The 21,933-nt window shown below is 41.0% G+C and overlaps 1 protein-coding gene across 15 annotated transcripts in view; it reads right to left on the minus strand.

Annotated features, from left to right (window-relative positions):
* Nucleotides 1-21,933, minus strand: part of ST7 (suppression of tumorigenicity 7) — a 161,523-nt gene that overhangs the window by 71,193 nt on the left and 68,397 nt on the right. The gene's annotated exons all lie outside the window — the stretch shown is intronic.

Consider the following 21,933-nt stretch of genomic DNA (forward strand, 5'->3'; position numbering starts at 1 on the left):
TTCAGGTAAGTTATTATCTTAATTCTGATAAAAAAGACAGTTTAAAGAACATCCTGTTCCATCTGCCTGACATGTGACAAAGCAGAGCATTAGACTGCCACATGCAAAATTTTGTTTTCACAACAGAGTCAATCACAAGGCATTGGAAAACAGTTGCACACACATTTGGGTCTTTCCTATTCCAGTCAGCGCTCCACTGGCACCAAGTTCAGGATTCCCCATGATATATGGAGGACATTTTATTATCTGCCTTTGCTACTCCATTGCAGTTAGAAATCTTACAGGTCGATCTCAATATCCTGCATTCAACGTTGTCTCAATGTCCTGTATGATCTTGGTGAAACTATCTGGACAAATTTTTAAAAGTCTTTTACTTCTCGCTACCTTGGTTCCTCACTTATGAAGTTGGAGATAATTAGCATTTCCCTAACTCATTCCAGTGCATTAAAGTTGGTGAACCACTCAGTATGACAACAGTGAATAAATGAATAAAACAGATTAGGAAAAGACCTAACTGGCTTTCTGAAAATTAGGGGTGAAAATCATGATAGCTGTCCAGATTATCTGGAATCTAGGACAGAAGCAAAGCCAGACAAGCTGCAAGGAATGGCAATTCCGTCTGTATGGGCTTGTGGAAATTCAAAGGGCTTTTCTAGTCATATCACATTTTGGAAGCTGCTGAGAGAATCACCAGGTAGTCGTGCTGAGCCCCCCATAGAAAATCCCTATGGCCTTAAGAGAATAAAATAATATTTTTATAGGTTTTGAATCACTCTACAGAAGCTGCTAGAGAGAACTGGAGCTCTTCCACTAAATTCCAGATGTTTAAAGAAAACTCTCCACTTCCTATCACCTCCATCTTCCACAAATGAAAACTTTCTCTATTAAACTACATGGAGGGTTAGAATATCTTCTGTAAAAAAAACTACTGGTCTTATCCTTAACCAGTGACAAAGTATTTCTCATACATATATATGTATATATATATACATGCATATATATTTGTATACATACATGCATCCATGACTGAAGAGGGAACTGACAATAGTTAGCAGGTAAATTTAAAAGGCTTGCAGCAGACTACCAAAGAGTCATTAAAAAACACTGATAAAAGACCTGGATACGTAGGTGGGAGGCCCTCAGTTCATTCTGTTCCCTTTAGAAATGATACTTACTGAAATTAAATAATATGCAGCCAAAAAATGAAGAGAAGACAACAACAGCAGGATACGGCTCATCGAACATATGATTAATTTTCTATGACCAGTAAAACAGAAAATGGTTTTCCAGAAATGCATCACTAAAAGAGATTGAAACCCTGCAATTCAGCTGCTTTGTTTGCATTTTGGATGCATATTTTCTATATCTTTTTTCTTGAAAAAGCCATAAACTGTTAAAATGAAAGGGTCATTTTCTGCTCCACTGGCGTGTCATTAAGCACCAAGCTGATATAACAAAGAACTAGTTTGGTGGTTTTTAATTCCATCATACATTTTCCTTCACAAATGAGTTGGATGCCAGGTTCTCAGCTAGTGTAAATCAGCATAACATCCCCAGTTTTACTGTGTGCAACACAGCTACACTGATTTATGCCGGCTCTGGCTCAATAGTTGGGATTTTCGCACATCTTATTTCTTTTTTTCCTGTTCCCATTCTTTCTTTCTTTTTTTTAATGTCTAATACAAGCTGACTTTAAAATAGTAGTCCCTGCTTTCTCCAGCCCCAGTACCTGCTAAGAAGGAAGAGGAATGGAGAGACTGAAATAGCTTTGGCTTCTAGAAACAACCCATGAGTTCTTTAGAAGAAACATTCCTCATCGTGGAATGCATCAAACTGTGTCACTGGGAAAATTTCAGACTTTTAGTGAAATTACTTCCTCTGCTTAGGTCAGGATATTCCTGTGAGAGAATATGCTATGATGGGATATAGATGTACATGTCCCCCATGTAGCCAGTGCTGCTGGAGTGCCAACAACAACATGAAAAGCCAGGCAGGAGGAGACTTTACAGAGGTGCTCTCTCTTCCGTTCTTCCACCATAGCTTCACAGCTCATAGAATGCTGGAATTTTTCCTACTAAACTGGAAAAATTTTCCCATTACCCTGGAGGAAATTTGATTTCCAAAGTTGTGAAGCCACCTAAGCCTCCTGTGTTTTAGAAGATTCCACATGAAGATATCCATTGAATAAGGATATAGTCTATTTGCTTTAAATTCCTATTGCCTGTTTCACTAAGAAATGATGCAAAGAGAACAAAGTTTCTTAAGCAGTGATGAGATACTCACTTATCATTACTTACTTTACTTCATTGCTTACTTATCATTACTTTTATTATTACAATAAAATTCGCTTTGGGAAATGCATCCCCATTTGGAAGAGCCCTCTCAACAAATTAGCTCCATGGAGCTCATCAATGGAGTAGTATGAATGAGGCTCGTAAGAAATGCTGTTAGCTTTTCTCTGTCACCACTCTTTTACAAGCAATGTATACTGATTTATAGACAAACCCTCAGATGTAAATGGAGATATGATTTTATTTATCTGCCATTTGTACCAGTGTTACTGCTTTCTTCTTTGCTTGCATGTATACTGGTGCTCCTTTATACTCTTTACTATAGGCTGCTACAATTCTTCACTTTTACAGCTTAGTCATGGGAACTGGCAAGGTGAACAGGTACGACACTAGATGCTTTTAGATTGTATGGGCCAGACGCCCAGCTAACTGGAATAGCTTAGTAGATTTGCTACAGTTGCACTCAACTACCAGAGCTGCTTATCTGGACTTTATCTCCCTAATCCTTTTGCCATTCTTCTTCCTACTCATTAGATATAGGAATCTTCTGTTCCATTATGAAAACTATCAACTTCTGCCAATTATTAACTACCCTCCCAGTCCCTTTGTCTCCATAAATATTATTAACGAAAGCGAACATCTAATAAGAAACATATCTCCAAAACAGTAAAACTAAGCACTGGAGGATCTGTGGTCAGACTATTTTTATTCTGAAGTCAATGAGAATTCAGTCATTGTTTCAGCGGAAACTACATCAAGGCCCAGTTCTCATAATATTAATCCACAAAGTAAAAATCAGCCCACTTTGGGGTTACCTGATATGTATCATTATTCAAAAAGGAGTATTCTTTACAGTCAGCATTCTGACACTGGAGAAATCACTATCATATCCAATGCCTACAACCTGTAGCGTACGCAGGTTTCCTTCAGGGTGTTGCAGTAAACTAGAGCCATAAGATAATGCTCAATGTCCATCTGCCTACATTGGGACAGCAGTATTTTTATTCTCTATTTCAATTTGATGAAATAGCAGGATTGAGGAGCAGAGTGATATTTCTGAGAAAGGAGAGTTGAAGATACTGGCAGAAGATGACTGCAGAATAAAGAAGCCAAGTAGAATCACCAGTGAAAGGTGGTACTGTATGTCCTTTCTTCTGGATTCATAACATGCCACTGTATGCCTAATTATTTCTGTCCACAAAGGGAAGATGGTGCAGTTATTCAGCTTGGAGTATCATCTCTCGTCTGTAACTTGGTAGGACTTAAAAAGGGCATCTAATGAGCATCTAGAGAAAGAAACTTGCCTGATGTTCCTACAGTGCCTACTCATTTGAATTACTGTTAAATCCCAGTTATTCCCACAGGCTTTTGACGCTGAATGATTTATTTTAGGTGTGTTAGTAGAGATGATGGAATACAGTACAGCCCGTTTATTTTAAAGAAAACCAGCATGACCTATAAATGTTCTCTAAACAAGCCAAGCATGTCTGCTTATGAGAGGCTCCTGGCCTTACAAATACCCACCCCCATCTTTGTTCCCTTCTCTTTATTGCTTTCATTTTAATCATGCTTGAGTCATCCAGAATAAGGTACTATTTACATTTCCAAAGGTGCCTATGTTACATTGGTAAATCATTCCATCCTATTGTAAAATATCTAGGGAAGGACTGTTATTTCATTGTTAACTGTGCATGCTCACAGAGATTAATTTACATCCAATTCAATTCATGGTAGACAAGCTAAAAAAGCACACAAGTCATATCTAATATTCCCTGTTGAGGCTAATCAAAAGAGGCGATTGAAATGTTCTTGATAGCTGATGTCGCTTCATTCCTGTTATGTATGTTATTCATTGCCAATACTTGTGATTCATTCTGAACATGGGAATAAATGAGAGGAAAATCCAGATATTTTTCAAAAGACAAAATCCTCCAATTATGTAAAATGTATCACTCAAGATGATAAAGCGCTATGTTGCTTTACAAATTTCTTCAAGGACTTGAGGTATTCAGATTTCAAGCATGTGAGGAACCACAGTGGGAGGGAAATATTGGGGTTAAGCTGCTCAAAGTATCATCATGCTGCTGTATCAGTTAATTACATTAGAAGATCATTAGGGGAGGGAGCATTGCAAACTACCTACTATTCCCGCGCGTGGATCTACTAAAATTACAGCCCCATTACCTACTTCTGAATGTGAGGCTATGTAGCTTACACAGTAAGGTGCAAATAAAATTTTAATAGCAATGATGTTACCTAAATCATATACACAAACAGATTAAGCAAAGACAGGGCTGCATCATTTATGGCACTTCTAAGAGGAAAAATAATTCCCCCGACAGAATGCCATCTTAAAATACAGATAAACTTAAAAATATACCAATAACTTAGTATAAATAAAAACATGCATTACAGACCCAGAATTAAAGATCAAACAGAAACAATCCAAATATATTGAGATACACATGAAGGCACAGCTCTTTTTGTGCCAGTATCTCTGTGCTCCTAAGTGAGACAAGGTTTCTGCGTACAGTAGTAACTTTTATGAGAACAAATAGCCAGAAAACACAGAAAAGCTTATAGTCACAGAGCCCTTCTTGTGCATTAACTGGTCCCACGGCTATAGTATCTGTGTCACTAAGAAATGTCACTGCACTTTCTGTCTTCACCCTCCATAATATTTGCTTGGTATGCAGACCAATGCAAATCTTACAACACCAGTGCCAAGAGCTCAAATCCTTTGGACAGATGACAAGCTAAGAAACCTATCGTTCAGGACCTTTGACACAGCAATTCAGCTTCTTTTCACTGCAACCATCCATTCAAGCTGGTGTTCAAACCTTGAATACCTTGGTACAGAGGATGGGGCAGTGACTGGCTTATTTCCCCAGGGCCTCAGCACAGATCAACGCAGCCCCCCGATTCAAAGTTGTTGCAGCAGTGAAGAACTGTTTTACCAAACTGTCAGCAAAGAGGGCAAAATAAAGTTCAATAAACTTCTTTTAATAAATGTATAATATTCCCCTCTCTGAGTACGAAGCGCTGCATACTCTTGACTTTAATTTAACTATTTATACATAACCTTTTTGAACCCTCAACCCATTCCTCGTAAGAATGTTAACAATACACTTTTGGGAAAACAGGCTGAATTATGCATCGTATACTAGATGGCCTCCAGCTCAATATAAATACAAACCCCACCACATTTAAAACTAGCACAGGGTATTGTCTCAGAAAAAAATATCTTTTACCATTTACCAGGATTTTCCCTGGGAAGCTACCAAGATTTTTTTTAACATCTTCAGTCTTCCTGAAGAAATTATGAAAGGAGAAGCAAGCATTCAAAAGTTTAAGAACGCTGCAGAGTGAGTTTCGTTTTCACTTGTTGCAAATGCTACGGAACTTCCTTCTATGAGGCCTTTGTGTAGATCTGTTTTCCAAACTTGAAAAAAATTGTCACTCAGAAACAAACATGTGGCCATTCCACGCAGAAACAGCCAGCGTCTCTGTGCTGTGCAAAAGGAAATCCAGATGCCCACTCACTTTGTTCAACCACCTACTCTTCTCCTAAAGGCATGAGGCTGAATGAGAGTCATGTTCAGACGTCTGGAGCCTAAGCTAATGGCCAGGGAAGTCGTCTGTTACTCTTAGCAAGCGCTGGATCGGAGCCCAGGTGAGAGAAAATGGTGATGTGCCAAAAGCTACCTTCAGATAAATAATGAACTCCGACTAACTACATAGTTGCACATAATCAAAGTTCTGCCCTTGCAGATATTTCTAATTAGTGAAAGAAAACTTTCTGGACTGAAGACCACCACACAGTCTCTTCCATGTTTCCACATCTTAAATGCAGGCTTTCCCTTTCAACAGGATACCTTTACCACAATAAAGAGGGAGAGTGAGTAGGGGTGGTCTGTTCTGGAAATAGGTTGGGTATCATGGGAGAGGCTTTTCAGCCACAAAGCGCAGCCCAAAGAGAAGAAAGAGCCGAAGGCAATAATACAGTACCAGTTCCAGGTTAAAAACATTCAAGTTCATTTACTTATAACTGAAAAATAAAGAATTTTGAAGGTTGCAGATGACAGCAACAACATTCTCTCCACTTTGTGACCCAGTGGCTGACTGAGCAAATTACGTCCAGCACAGAAAACTGAAACATATCTTAGCAAATTCAGTCCATCTTTTCCCAAACAACTCTTCCTGAGGATTGCTAACAAATTCAATTTAATCATTCTCCTCAACATTTTAACGCATTAAATATCCGAAAACCAAAGGGACACAATGATCAGTGCTGGCCTGCTTTTCAACACCAGGTCTATATTCATGTTATAATGTCCAAAAGTTATCGGATCGGTCAAAATTCTGGCTCAGTCCTATCAGGAATTAGTCTGTGCTGGTTCTGGGAAACATAACTGGTAAACATAACAAACAATATACAGGGAAACATAACTGGTAACAGACAGGAGCCATCACAGAACTGAGGGCAGAAGGACATAGAGGTGAATCAAGGAAACCAGATCTGGAAGACAAAAAAACCACTTAGACACTACTGTGACTTGGGAAAGGGAAAAGAAAAGAAAACCAGATTAGAGATAGACAAGTATAATACAGAGATGAGTTAAAAGAAAGTTAAAAAATGGAATGGCAATAAAAATTAACATGTGTAGAAAGAAGAAGATAGAGACAAGAACAGCAAAAGCAAAAAAGACACACAAGAAATGACATGCAACATGAACGTAAATAAAGGCTCTTTTTAGTTTAGCAAAAGAGGGTTTGCGATTCAGAAGTATCTTTTCACTGGGAGAAACAAGACTGCCAACACTAACAGCTTTGGTCATTTAGGAAGAGATACTGTCAACAATTATTCCTTGGTATTAAATACACCCCAAAGCCTTGTCTCACAAACTAAGGTGCTTAACACAAGATGCTACTAAAGATTCCCGTTCCCAACTATATTTTCCCAGAATGTCCTGCTAAGGTCAGCTGCTACATTTTCCCCCAGGAACAGACAGGCTGGACATACGGGCACAGGTTGCACTACACCCACCCCAATAAAAACATTCTCTCTTGTGAATTTAAATACTAAAACCAACTTAGGATAGCTAGACTCAAGCACAGTATTTTGCTATTCCATTTGTCTGAGATCGTGAACTCCCTATCTTGTGGATTTGGGGAGAATAAAAGTATGGAGAAAAAAAGATCAACTTTCCCCCATGAAAGCACCTATTATAATGCGAATTTGCTGCCATATAGTTGCCCCTGCCAAGGGACAGGGACATTTCCTCTTGCTTTCACAATGCAGTGGTGACATGAGTTAATTACACAGCTCCCATTAATTGCAGAGCATGCTGCATGAACACCAAGATTTGCTAATATATTGGCAGCAAAAACTCCATTTAAAAGAAAAAAACAAAAAAACCCCACAGCATTTCCATTTAAAGAAAAAGAAAACGAGGGAGAAACCATTTCCTGGGACCTTACAGCCCTTAGCTGTCAGGGATTAAACTACTGTGCATTTCTTCATGACCATCACAGTGTCCTAATGCTAAAAGCAGACTCCTGGTATTAATAACGTACAAGTGGAAGGGAGGAACTGGGCCAAATAAGAATGAGGCACGAAGTATGAGCAATGACATATTGAGTAGAGCTATTAATATTTGGATTTTTAAAGATGTGGATGTGTAAAATCGGGTTGTTGCTTGGTTCTTAGTCAAATTCTCTTGCAACACTTTCAACCTCAATTCTTCTAAAATCAGGTTGCTTGCAAATTGATTTGAAATGCTGTCATTATACACATCTCCCCTGCAGATTTTAAAGCTTCAAGAAACATGAGTCCTTGTCTTAATTTTTCCTTCAGTGTTGCACTGCATGAGGAAGCGCTCTCTCAGATTTCTGATGGGGGATTTCCTTCACTGTGCAATACTACAAGGTGTTTTTGTAGGGAGAACCAGTCCAGATATTGGAGAAGGCACCTTCACAGTTAGCTTGCGGTCTCCTTTTCTAATCACACATATATCAGCATGTGTGCGTATCGGCAATTTCCCCAACACAAAAGCAGGGGAAATCCTGATGTGATGCTACAGTCAAATGAGGATGCATTCCCTGATGGTCTCTCATGTGACTGCAGGGTATCACCATGTATAGACATCTTCTACCTTCTTTTAGATACATACTTGTAAGAGAAAGCAGGATTATACTGAGCTCTTCAGAGTACAGCTGTTGCACAGTTTATCAGGGAGATGATTCTAAGACTTTTAAGCCTTCAATTTAAGGCACACAGCAATTGGGCTCTATTGAAAATCAACAGTAATGTCTTTCATTGCAAAAATGTACCAAGCACTGCAACAAAATGACCTTATTTTCCACTCTGCACCCCAAAGCATTCAAACAAATCCATATTTTAAAATTATTCTCAACATCAACTAATCATTCATGTAACTGAACTGATACGGCTTTATCCAGTTTGGGCAGGTTTCTGAAGTCAAACCTACCTGTTGCTTTAACTGTTGCTTATTCTGAGGCATTACACAGATTTATGTGGTTTAGCCTTTCAAAGCTGTATTAAAACAAAAGCCAATTACTAAACCTCATTATCTGGAGTCATTTAAGACAATTAATGGCTTTTGTTCCAAGTGCCAGCTCAGCATAGTTCTCTCAATGGAACAGGGTGAGTTTTGTGCTCTTCTTTCATGCAACACTCAGGGAGGTAACAGCTCCATTAAATCTTTTTGATTTTGGTTCATTAGCTGTCTAAAGAATACCCTAAACTAAAAGTCTGCCACAGTGATTAATTCCAATGCCACAAATAACAAAGGCTAATCTAGTCTAGAGAGACAAATGATGCAAAGAGTTTTCACCCACCAACTCCTGGTATTCCACAAAAGAGAAAATATCCCATGGGTTCACATTATCCGGGAACCTCTCTCGGAGAAGCTATTCCCATGCTAAGACAAAAAGAGGCACATGGACAAAGCACCCTCGGCTGCCCTGCAGCCTCCTTTTGTGCCTCCATTTGTTCCAGGCAGGATTTGCTACAAGCACTAAACCTACAGATAAGAGCAGTGCTACATTGTCCATACTTGCTTGTGTGTTGCGTTCATAGGCATACAAAGACGAGGATCATCATGTTTTGTGCATCCAAAAAAATTGTCTCAGCAATGAAAAAAAATCAGAAAATATGGTTGAAATTTGCCTCAACTAAAATTCTATTTTTCAGATACATTTGTTTTTTTAAATTCTGGAGAAATATTCTATTCTAGACGTTTCTGTTCTAACCTTGATAGCCTCACTCTATATAGCACATTTATTTTGAGAGTCTCTAAGATACTGATCTCTTCACATACAATAAATTGCAAGGTGCTTCTTGGAATAGAGGTGACTGGAAAACATTTTCATAATTAGAGCCAGCAATCTCATGAAAACTCCCTGGAGATCTAAAATAGCTAATATCATTATCCTGTCATTGAAAACTCATCTGTGCTTCTTAGTCACAAAACCAATAGGGTGTTCATGCCATTTTTCTCCTATGAGAAACTTCTACCTATGATAAATTTCTATATGTGGCAGGGATTTTTTTCCAGTAATTGATGGTCTGGGTAGCGTGGCACAAAAAGAAGGGAAAAATGAATTTTCCATCAAGTGTGATTCATTATCCTTGTGTATCTAATAATAAACTTTCCCCTTCAAAGCATTCTTAAAGCTGAGTGACTCACACAGTAATTGTACCAAATGGAAAAGAAGACAAGTTAAGTAGAAAACTTTTACCTCTCTGCCTTCATTTTGGAGTATTTCAAAGAAAGCATAGCAGCAGGTTTGACAAGCGCTGTATAATTTCCATTGTCTACCAGTCTCTCGGGACACCCAAAACTTATTAAAATGGAAAAGGCTCTGCGGTAACTCTGTAGACAGAACTGCAATCTGCATTCAGGACCTGACTGATGAGGAGACAAACTTTGGGGGAGAATTTTGCATAATAAAGATTTTCAATAGAGTGAGCTCCAGAGAAAGCATTTCCAACCAAATGCACGGCAAATGGCGCAGTGGAGGCTGAGGGAGCACCCCTCTCACACGGCCTTACAGAAGTATAGCATGAAGTTAGACTTTTAAAACACGACCATCTCGTGGCCAGGGTGGTCTTCCTGTCCCTACAGGCAGCGAGTCTCTCTCCAGTGCCGTTTCCTCCAAAGGTCTCATGTGTCTGCTAGACAAAACTGGACTGTCCATAGTTTTAAAGCTTGTTTTGTTTCATGAGAAGACAAATAAAATGCCACTTAGACTACCTCATTAAGATTAACAATAATGATGTTATTTGATTTAGCCTTTGATGAAATCCCAGGAGAAAAGGCAGAGGAAGACACCCACTATTTTTCTTACTGAGTATTTGATGGTTTTAGTTCCAAACACGAGCCGTGGCTGACCTGGCTGAAAACAACTGTGAAATAGAATTCTGTCCAAGAGTGTCTTCTTTAATTTTCCTTTCTTCTGTTTAAATTTACTGAATCTTTTCAGAGGCGGGTCTCCTCATGAAGTTAGGAGGGACCACAGAAGGAGCGGGGCAGGACTTGCAGGCAGAACTCAGCGGGGCTGCGTTAGCGCCGTGCAGAACTGTCACTCGACCTGCCGCAGCCGTCGGGCTGTTCACAAACACACTAACCCCAGCACTCTGTTACCCGCCAGCTACTGTCAGATCTCTTTTCCTCTAAAGCCAAACAGCCTGGAGAGAGAAGTGAAAAATGCAAGACTAAATTAGCCCAGTGTAGCACACCTGATAGACGAGAAGCTTGCATGAGAAATAACACCTGCGCAGGACTTACTATAACCTGTGTTCTCACCCCTGGTGTTGACCCAGTCAGATACTGTATTGGCTCTAACTTGAAAAGTCAAAGCTGTGTTTGGAAGCTCCCATGTTTAGGTCCAGCTCAGAACTGGTGAAAGTAAATGTCCATTTACCTGTCTGAATTCTCCAGGTGGACATCAAAGGATCTGAAGAGTGCACCCCCACGTTTTAGTAAATAACTCTAGGGAAATATTCTGCATGTCATGGCATATCAAACTATAGCTGGGTTGCAGATATCATGATGCAGAAAGCAGCTTGAAAAAAAAAAAAAATCTCTTTGTGATTAACAGGCTATGTTTTGGGTTTTGCGCACTGCCCTGTGAGAAAGACGCTGAGCTAAAGGGAGGGCATGCCAGAAGCATGGCTGGTCAGCAACGCTGCCCTTCCCTTCCACTGCATCATGCAGATCGGGGTCTCAAAACAGGCAGGTAATGGCTGAAGATCCTCTTTGCAAGTTCCCCCCTTGACTGACTTGAGCTATGGGAACTCCCAGTTCCTCAAAAATCAGGCCAAGATGGCTCAAATCGAATGTCTGCAATTAGAAACTGGTTTTGAAAGGTTGGTCAGGCAGGCAGTGGGTCACCGAGGTGAGACTAACCTCAGGAGCTCGGCTTTCCATGCTCCAAGGGGTGGTAAGACCTGAGCACTGAGCAAACCCGGTGACCGTTGCCTGTACTCATTTCTCAGCATGACTGAACGCTACTTCACCACTGCACCCGGTGACCAGAGAAGCCCATGCTGCAAAAACAGCCCATTAAAATGCTGTGGTTTTCTTGCATCTGCTTGTTCCTCTTCTGTTCATATTAGTATATCTAGGACTAGTAACCATGGCTATGCTAATCCTCAGATACTGGTGGTTAATTATGAAAATCACTGCATTGGGCTTTTTTTCTGCTGTCCTTTAAATTGACCTACTCACACCACCCTGGAAAAATTGTCTTTGAAGCTAAAACTTGCCATGTTTTCTCTTAATGCAGTAGCAGAAGTTTCTGGAATTTTTTTGAGGGGGGGAAGCCAGCAAAAAGATTCACCAACCAGGGTACCTCACATCCACTCCCAGGTTTCCCTACACATGTGGTTAGGAACCAGCTTCCCGTCTGGCCCTTGAGGAGGAGCAATAGGAAAGCCATTTCCAAATGTGCGGCACAAGGAGCCGATTCCCCTCTGAACACACACATCTGAATGAGTAACTGCTTCAGCAGAAAAATCCAGAAGAAAACTTTGAGAATGGCAGAATACCAAAATCAATACAGCGATACATTCAAAGCGCGCTCTGGTACAGACAGCTCAAAGAGGGAATGCAGAATTATTGTGGGGGACTACTTAACTTAATGCTTTTCAAAATGCCACTTGGCTCAGAAACAGAGAGATTTGGAACCTGCTAAGTGTGTTTAAGTGCTTGGAATTGTGGCATTTAAATGACCAACAAAACCCTTATTGCTCATTATTCAAAGCACGAAATACCACCGAGAGAAGGGGAGCTGACTTTCTGGCTAGAAGTGCCCATTAGAGAGATGCACTTAGGGACATGTAATACTGGAGCAACATGGAATTTGCAATAGAGTTTGGCTTCTGCTCCCAGCTTCATGGCTGGTTTGCCTGCAAGTCTTTCAATGCAGTGTTTTTGGGGCTTGGGTTCCCTGCCTATGCTTTGGGAAGAGACCTAAGTAACATTCTGTGTGCAGAAGCAGCAGAGATCTTTGCCGCTTATTTATAGCCCCCCTTTTGGTTTGTTCACTTACATGTAGCACCTGCCTAAGATGCTGGCAAAGTGAATTGTTCTGGCCTTCTCCAAGGGCTGTTTCCGGTACTATCATCCTCCCAACCAAAAAGGCATTACAGAAAATAGCTGATTACATCCAAAGAAAGGTATTTCATTTAGTGCTTTGCAGCAGACCTGATCTCGGTCCAGCCTGTCCCAGGACAGCACAGTAGTCTAAGCTACGGCAGTCCATGAAGCAGACTTGCCTGCTCTCATTACATAAAGGGGTTGGAAGATGAAGTAGAGCATGAGAGGGTACATAAAGGTAATTAGGACAAAAAACTAACACAGCTTCGCAGCCTTAAAAACTCCCTACAGCAGAAAAAGTGAAGACTACATATAACCTACTGTGTTGGGTTTGGGTCTCCCTGTATTTGGCTACCATCTCCCTATTTTCTTTGTTACTTTTTAAAAAGAAAAATAGCTCCCCAAAGGAGCTTCCTGTGAGCTCCAGCAACATTAGTGCTGTTAAGGAACAGGTCCCTTGAAGTGCTCTTTTTCATATTATGGAATTAATATTTCACATGGTGAAGAGCTGCCACTCAGCAGAAAGATCCCAGACTTTGAAAATAGGAAACATCATCAGACAGGGGAATTAAGGAAAACCATCTGAGCTTGTTAAGGCATTGCTGCCTGAAGGAAACCGTGCGACGCCCGAATACATGCTACAGCTCGCCAGCAAAGCCAAGCCCAGAGTTGATACTGGCAGCAGAAGCTGAAGGCAGGAGATGCCAGTAGGTCTGCAAGCTTGAAATGGTATCAAGAGATCTTACCATTTTGTAGCTGTATTAAAAAATGTATTTGGCTGACATACAGCGGGGCAAGATTTGTTTATTTCTGCATGAATGCATCAATAAAGAAATATTGCATTAACCCTTTCCCAAAAGCAGACACAATTTTCTCAGTGAAGCGTAACACTAAAAAAAATATTTAACTGTTTTTCAAAACCCAGAATTTTTTTTCCCATTAACAAGTCCTTTGCCCTGAAGACATTTAATTTTTAGATTAAACAAGTAATCCAGTCGTCTTTTACCTGGGAGTTATGAACATTGCTTTGTGGGAAAAAAGCACCTCTTGAATTGGAAATGTTATAATAGGTTTTTAGACTTCTCCAAAGTGGTGGTTTCCTTTTGCTGAGGAGTCAGACTCCTGAGGAAACTACTCCAGGTTCGTTGCTCATGAAGTACACTCGTAATTTGGATAATTAACTAAGTGCCACAGAGTCATTACCTTTTCCCTAAAGCTGTTTTTTTTCTGTAGGAGTTTTCCCAAGTTAATTTAATATTGTCAGTTTTCCCAAGTTAATTTAATACTGCCAAATAGGTAAATCCTTCAGAGATTAGTTAGTCTCAAACCAGAGCTAGAAATCCGTGAGGCAGACGACTTGTAGTGGTTTTTGCTGCGATTTTAAGTATGTTGCTCTTCCTGGTTTTCAAAAACAAGGAAACATTTTTAATCCTATGCTTGATTGCTCCTATGAGGCAAAGCAAAAAGGGAAGGCAAGAGGACGTTGTTTAGAAAAACAAAGCTCTCTTTGCCCCATCTGCCAGTCCCACTGCTGTCAATGCTGCGAGAAAATGCCGACTGCATCGGTACATGTCAAGAGAACTGAAGTGCCACAAAACACCGCAGACATTTTTCCCATACTGAAGTTTTGGGAAATGCAGGTGTATCCTACAGAGGCAGCAACGCTAGGTGAGCATCGCTGAGGCAATAGTACAAGTAAACACGAAGCACAGAAATTCAGATGAATAATTAAAGCACATCCTTCTGAGCTCCAGCGTGCTGCCTGCGTGTTTGAAAGCAAGCCCCTGAGGAGTGGTTAAGGAGAGGCCTCTTCTGAAGTGGCCCAGGACGTTCTCAGGGGCTGGAGAACCTCCCTGACACACAGAGCCAAGCTTGCCTTCAGCTGGGCTGCAAAGAGGAACCAGAATTTTTATCCTGCAGTTTCATACTTATTTCCTATGGAACCAAGCAATTTCTGCCAAATCCTGACCGATAAGATCGAATAAGCAGAAAAAAGAAAGCAGAATCAAGAAATAAAATGAAACAAGCCTGGGATTCTTTGTTGACAGTCATTAACTGTATCATTTTCTTTCTGTGTAGACCACTTTTTCTTTCTCTGGTTTGCTCTGGGCAGACAAATTTTTTCACCACGGTTATACTCCTTTCTTTGACATGTTTATCACCAGGAGCACTCCACAGAGCTGACAGGAAAAGCACAGAGGCTCTGCTAGCAGGCGGCCTTATCAAGATTTTTTGCTCAAGGCCAGCATCAGTGGAAACCAAAGTGCTCTCCATACACCAGATTAGATGAGGTGGTCGCATGGCTCCAAAGGACCGAATTATTTGTGCCTCCATCTCTAAGGCACACCTGCAGTTCGTAAGGTCATTTCCCTAGCACACCAGCTTCCAGCTCACAAGGCCATTTTTACTTTCTTTCATGCTGCAGTAGTTTTAAAGCCTCTTCTTGCCTTCATTTCTGTGATATGCATGCCTTTGCTTGCCTCCATTGCAGCTCCTTCCTCTTCAACTTGTAAATTATTCATTCTGGCTGTCATCTAGCTCAATTTAGTTTCAATTTGCAATGTCATTTGAAAGAAGTAGAGTAGATCTATCCTCCTATCCTATCCTATCCTATCCTATCCTATCCTGTCCTGTCCTGTCCTGTCCTGTCCTGTTCTATCCTATCCTATCCTATCCTATCCTATCTTATCCAACCTGCATGCATTGGGAATGGCCTCAGAAAGGAGAAGGAACCAGACTGCAAAACTTCTGCTTATGTCTTTTCTGCCAGGAATAGATAAGCACCCATTTCTGAAGAGTTCAGCAGAAGTTGCCACTTTTCCTTATACAATCTAATCACACGGTAAACAACGATAGGCCAAGTGCATAATGAATTCTTATGGGCAAAAACTCTAGTCAAAGTCCCCACTGACACAGAACAATTTATTTTTTTTCTCAGTAAATAATTTTGCAAAGCTTTCCCTAAAATCAGATTTCTCTGTAGTTCAGCTGAAAAGGCAGGGAAGAAATTCCAAGAAAGTGGTTGATGAACAGATTTGAAGGAGAAGGGGGAATGATCAGGAAATCGAGCCACTTCTTTTATTTAAAGAAGAAGGAAAAGTTCCTTTAACCGTGAAGGAAAATAACCCTGTTAAAGGAAACTGTGTCACCGCCATGGCTCTACTGCAAGAATAACGTCCGCAACTGATTTCTGTAGCGCCTGGTGGGGCCAAGGCGCCGGGGCTCGTGGAGGGCTGCCCGTCCGTGAGGACAACCCGGGAGGTGGCAGCGGCTGCTCCTTTTACTTCAGGGCAGCACCGCCTCTGTACGGCTGAACCCCACTTTGAACAGGAGCCCCAAGAAGCTGAAATCAGTGATTGAAAAAGTTGCCAGGCGCTATCTGCCAGGCCCAGGTGAGGGACAAGGAGGGACAACGCAGGCCCTCCCTGCACAAGGTCCTTTAACAGCAGCGATGCTGCCCAGGCGGCACCGCTGGCAGGGCAGCGCTGTAGGGAGGCCCGGCCTGCTGGGGATGGGTTACGGTGCCCTGGGCCCCAGGCCCCACAGATGCAGAAATCCGAGTTTACCTTCTGTTTACCTTCACTTCTCTCCGTACGTTTTAAAAGGTACATGCCTTATTTTTGCCTACTCTTCCTAGATTTTCCAAACGTGTGTTAAATTCCTATGGGTGCTGCCATTTCCTACCCCATCCCAACAGTCAGCTCTCCCGGTGCGCTACCAGGAAATGAGAGAGCCACAGCGCTCCTTCTTCCATTAGAAAGAAGAACTAAGAAAGAGGTTAAAACCAGTTCAGTGCCGAAGGGCTCAAGGTCTAACTCTGCTCCCTTATCATACGCCGTGCAGTTACCTTGCCCCGGGCTCAGCGCCTTTCATTCGGGGGGGGTCTGCCGGGGACGGAGGTGCTCTGCGCCAGAGCTGCAGGTATCAGCGTTCACCGCTGCGAGCAAACACAACAGCACGGCGAGAGTTCACGTCATCAATCACACGTGCTGCACCTTATGTAACTTCATTTCTGACTCACGATTCAAAAACAGTAAGATTTATTACAACCCACCTTCTAATGCCAGAAAAGAGTACCTGCTAGAATACACATTAGAAAAACCAAAATTCACTTGTATTTCTTTCTTCTTCCTCCAGCTCTCCTTCCCCTTCCCCCACTTCTCACTTCCATGTGATGCTGAGCCACAGACTCTCCAGGCAGTTTCCCAACTAGCCTATGCTTAAGATGGACTCCAAGGAGCAGATTTCCAGCCCAGGGATTTAGCTTTCCATCTCCAATTAACGGTGCTGGCAGCTCAGCAGCTAAGCACGTAGCATCAAGCACCTACCCACACTATTATTTAAGCTGAGGGGCTTCATTAGATTTTGGTTGTTTGATTCAGCTCGAGAACTGCTCTAAAGCTGTTTGCTCCAGTAGCAACACCTTCAGGACAGCCCTATACCCAGTAATACATGCAAGTTATTGACTGGAGCTGCTCAACGGTTTTTAGGCTCATCCTTGGGCAGCATTTTCCCGCTCTTTTTCTGAACCACAAAAATGGGATAATTTACTGTCCTCTTTCAAGGTAAAGGGACATGGTCAGCCTAAAATCATTTCTTAACAGGCACTTTTTTTTTCCTCACAGTAAACAGAAAAAGATTGTATTGAGTACTTCTGATGTCAAATGAAGAAGATAACCTAGCTTACTAATGCTATTTTTTTCCCAGTCTGTTTGCCTGGAATCTCTTCTGGATTAATGTTTTCAGCCAGACACTTTCTCTATTTTGGTGCTTCACACAGCAATAAAAGAAAAAATCTGCCAATAAACTAGACTTCTATTACCCATTTTCACACAGATACTGTTGTCAATTTGTAAGTTACAACATTGTGAGAACCTGAAGCAATGAGAATAGTCATCATTTTGATGAGGATTTTATAAAATGCTAATAAACATCATCTTTTGTACTTGCATCTTTTGTCTCAATGCTCAAAGTACCTAGCAAATAGAAATTAAGACTCTTCTTAATCCTGCAAAAATAGCCTAATATTATGCCAATTTTCAAACTGACATGATCAGAGCTACAGGGACTGAGAGGTGTACCCCAAAACTCTGGTTCTCCTTTCTTTGCGTTCATCCTGATGTTCTATTTTTAGATTTTTACTCTGGTCTGAAGCCACTTTCTAAAGTGGGATTAATCGCTAGAGTATAGCATACTCTATTTTATATTAGAAAGCATATTGGTGCTTTGTAATATAAAACTAGTAGAAGAATAACTTCTGGTTATCTAATAAATGGGAATTTATTAATGAAGTCACATGTGCAGAAACATGTCCCTTGCAAGGAAATCTGGGACCCCAGGGAGCAGCCAGAGCACTCCAGTTGTTGTTGCTGTTGTTTTTTGGTCACTTCACAATACAACATGAAATATGGATGAAGAAACAGCATGCAGGGTACATTGCCTACGTCTACAGTACATGGATCATGCATGTCTATCATGAGACAGGACTACAAGCAGGTATAAAAAGAAATTAATAGAACTAGCTAGCTCTTGCCAACCAAAATCTCCCAGTGTTTGCCTAATTAATCATTTTGCTCATACTAAGCACGTTTATGACCCTTTGCAATTTGCCATCATATTTCTGTATTTGGTATGTTATTGTGCCCAAGGAAAAAGGACAAATCCAGGAAAAATCTAAACAGATCTCAGTATCTGAATGGACTGAATGATGTTTAGTAAAGAGTTAGTGATGTGACTGTATCATCTCTTCCAAATGGCTTTTTCCAATTGAATTCAGGTCTCTTACTGTATTTTCCACCATCCTTCCATGAGATTACTAATTCTTTCAGCCCTCAACCTCATTTCTGTCTTCAGGCCATCACAACCATAACGGCTCTGCTACCACAACCATGGAAGATACTAAAATTGGATGTCCAAAAGAAAGCCTCTGTAACTCAAAGGAAAAAGGAGCCAGAATAAGTGACACAACTTCTGCTTCAGAAAGGCTCGTGTGCCTGGAAGCTTATTTGTTTTTTCCAACTGTAGCAATTGGTCTGAGGAGATTAACCCTTCTAACAAATTTATTTAGCACTTCAGTGTCCTTTCTATTGTAGATCTCAAACTGCATTGCTAAACAGAGTGTGCATCAAATACACATTTTATAAGGGGAAACTTAGATACAGAGAAGCACTTGTAAACACTGAGTCAGTGGTTGATCTCAGAGGGGAATCAAAGGGGAAATCCATCTACCCACCTTGAAGCCACGGGAAGTTTTGCTACTGACGTTAGCAGGACCAGGATTTCACCCTAGCAATCTGATGCCTCTGCCATTTCCCTGGTAGGGTTAACAACGCCACAAAAATCTCATCCAGGTAAAGCCATTTTGCTAATTTTGTCTCCAGAAGGCTGTCATCATTATAGCAGTAAGCTATGCAGGGGGATAATTAAGTGGTTGCAGCAGAATGCACAGTTCTTGGGCGATACCTTTTCCCTTGCACATTGGTTATGATTAACAGTCATATACATCGAACAGAAGAAAGCATCATCTGGGCCCTATTTCCAGGCATTAATGATCTTAGAGCACCCAGAAAGATAGACCTGATAGACAAAACCCATCTGTTTCTGAGCTGATTTCATCATTTTGTACATCTGCTCAGTTCATTTCATTTTGTGTTAAAACACTCTGCTTCACAAGAATCTTTTACTAATGAAATAGTTGTTAAAGAATAATAATTTGCTTGATTGACTACTGTTTTCTGTATTGCTGCCTTTTCTGGATATCTGTCATGCTGCAGATACCGGGAACAAGACAATCACTGCAGGGACTTTTCCAAAGAACCTTAGTGAGATATGAGAGCTCCTTGTTTAAAGAAAGTTGTCTCATGCCACCATGGGAAGACCATTCTTCTGCTCCCTTTTGGGCACTCTTTTTTTCCTATACAATTGTTATGCAATTTTTATATACATTTTTATTATACGATTGATGTGTGAATGTAAGTGTGTACATGCCTCTGGAGCGAATGACAAAGACAAAATGGGACAGCCGCAGGTTCCTTTGTTTGTTTGGGTGTGTTTTGGGGTTGGTTTGGTTTTTTATTTACAGCTTTGATGGTCATTCTCACTTTGCCTTCCATTTTCATCATCTACCTTCTTGGCATTGTCCAACCTAGTGGGGACAAGGCTCTCTTGGTATTGGCTGTCTACAGCAATGCTTTAGTGAAAGAAGAGCGGCATAGTTCCCCTTCTTACCCTCAGGGGATGAAACCTTGATCCTCTTCATCTCTGACATTTGCTGCTGGCTAAGGATGGTTGGCAAGAAATGAGCCCAGGTATCCTGCACAGTCATTCAAGTACCTTCTCTGTAACATATTAGGGAAGCACCACGTATTGATTACTGCATTTGTATGATAGTAAGAATTGACAAGTGATTTGTGATAACTAACAAAAAGCTCCCTGTTTCACTACATATCCTGGAGCCTCATTCCTGATACTACCTAAAGCCTTGTTGATTCACTTTACTCTAAGAGCAATACAGAATATGAAGCCAAAGGTGTGTGTTACAATTGCTTCAAGCCTTCCCAGTTCTGCTGAAAAGGCAGGAATTTCCCACTTTCCCAGTGCAATTTGGATAGCCGTATAGGTCCAAATCCAGCATCCCGCAGGGATGCCTCAGGGCTCACAGGGCAGCCCAGAAGCTTTGCTTTGTGATGAAGCTCCCATGGAAATGCCCCTCTCCACCCTAGTTAGGGTGTCAGAAAGAGTCCCTGGGAGACACGCAAACAGCTGTGTTCTGTGTAAGTTTACAGACAGGCTTTTAAGATCACTTAGACATCTTTTACCTGAGCAAAGAAACCAGGAAAAGTGGTCCTCTGATATGTGATCTTTAATGGGCACGCAGGAGAGAAATGCCTTTATTTATAGCACAGAAAGCTTGCGATGTGTTTATTTATCTATTTAGCTGTTGTTTTATGTAGCACATGCTAGAAAACAATGTATCAAGATGCCTTTGTACAAAAGCTTAGAAAGCCAATCTATTTTACCAAGACCTGCAACGCTAGCACTGTAACCACATCTGATAGGTTTATCTCCCACTATTTTCCTCCAATCTTCCCCTTACTGCGAGCTAGAATCTTCCTGCCAATCTCTATGTGGGATGCTGGCACTACAAATAGATCGGAGACATATAGTTCATTTCCCCAGACTGGTTTTCACCTTTGGAACTTAATTCCATGTCTTCTTGCATCTTCCTGGAGAACAGCCTGGGTGACTAGAGCACAAACACCCTCACACCTTCTTCAGAAGAGACGCTTGAGAAATACGATGCTCCTCTATGCTGATCAGAGCTCTATTTCCCTTTACGGAAATTTCCTCCTATTAAGAATGGCCTGGGTTTCCACATGTTTTGTAGAGGGGCTCTGAGAGACACAGAAGAAATAATCTGGAGACTTGCTTGGCCCTAACTGAACATATTTGAAGGTTATACCTCTTTTAGTTAAAAATAATCATAGAATCATAGGATAGTTTGGGTTGGAAGGGACCTTTAAAGGTCATCTAGTCCAACCCCCCTGCATTGAGCAGGGACATCTTCAACTAGATCAGGTTGCTCAGAGCCCCGTCCAGCCTGACCTTGAATGTCTCCAGGGATGGGGCATCTACCACCTCTCTGGGCAACCTGTGCCAGTGTTTCACCACCCTCATTGTAAAAAATTTCTTCCTTACATCTAGTCTAAATCTACCCTCTTTTGGTTTAAAACCATTACCCCTTGTCCTATCACAACAGCCAAATAATGGCTCTGTCTATACAGTACTGAGAAGAATATTGATTTGGGGTGAACTACAATTATGAGCAATAATAGCAACCAAAAATATGAAATGTTAGATTAAGACCAATTGTTAGAATTTGAGAGGTCTGATTCCTCACTCAGTGTACTGATACAAGGAGAATATTTTTCCATGGAAGGAACTATAAAATGCAGCTTTGTCCAATATTTTCAAATGCTTATTCCATTTATAACTGTGTGGCAATCTAAACTTATATA

The sequence above is a fragment of the Mycteria americana genome, chromosome 1 (genome assembly GCF_035582795.1).
Source record: "Mycteria americana isolate JAX WOST 10 ecotype Jacksonville Zoo and Gardens chromosome 1, USCA_MyAme_1.0, whole genome shotgun sequence".
In the NCBI taxonomy this organism is placed as follows: domain Eukaryota; kingdom Metazoa; phylum Chordata; class Aves; order Ciconiiformes; family Ciconiidae; genus Mycteria; species Mycteria americana.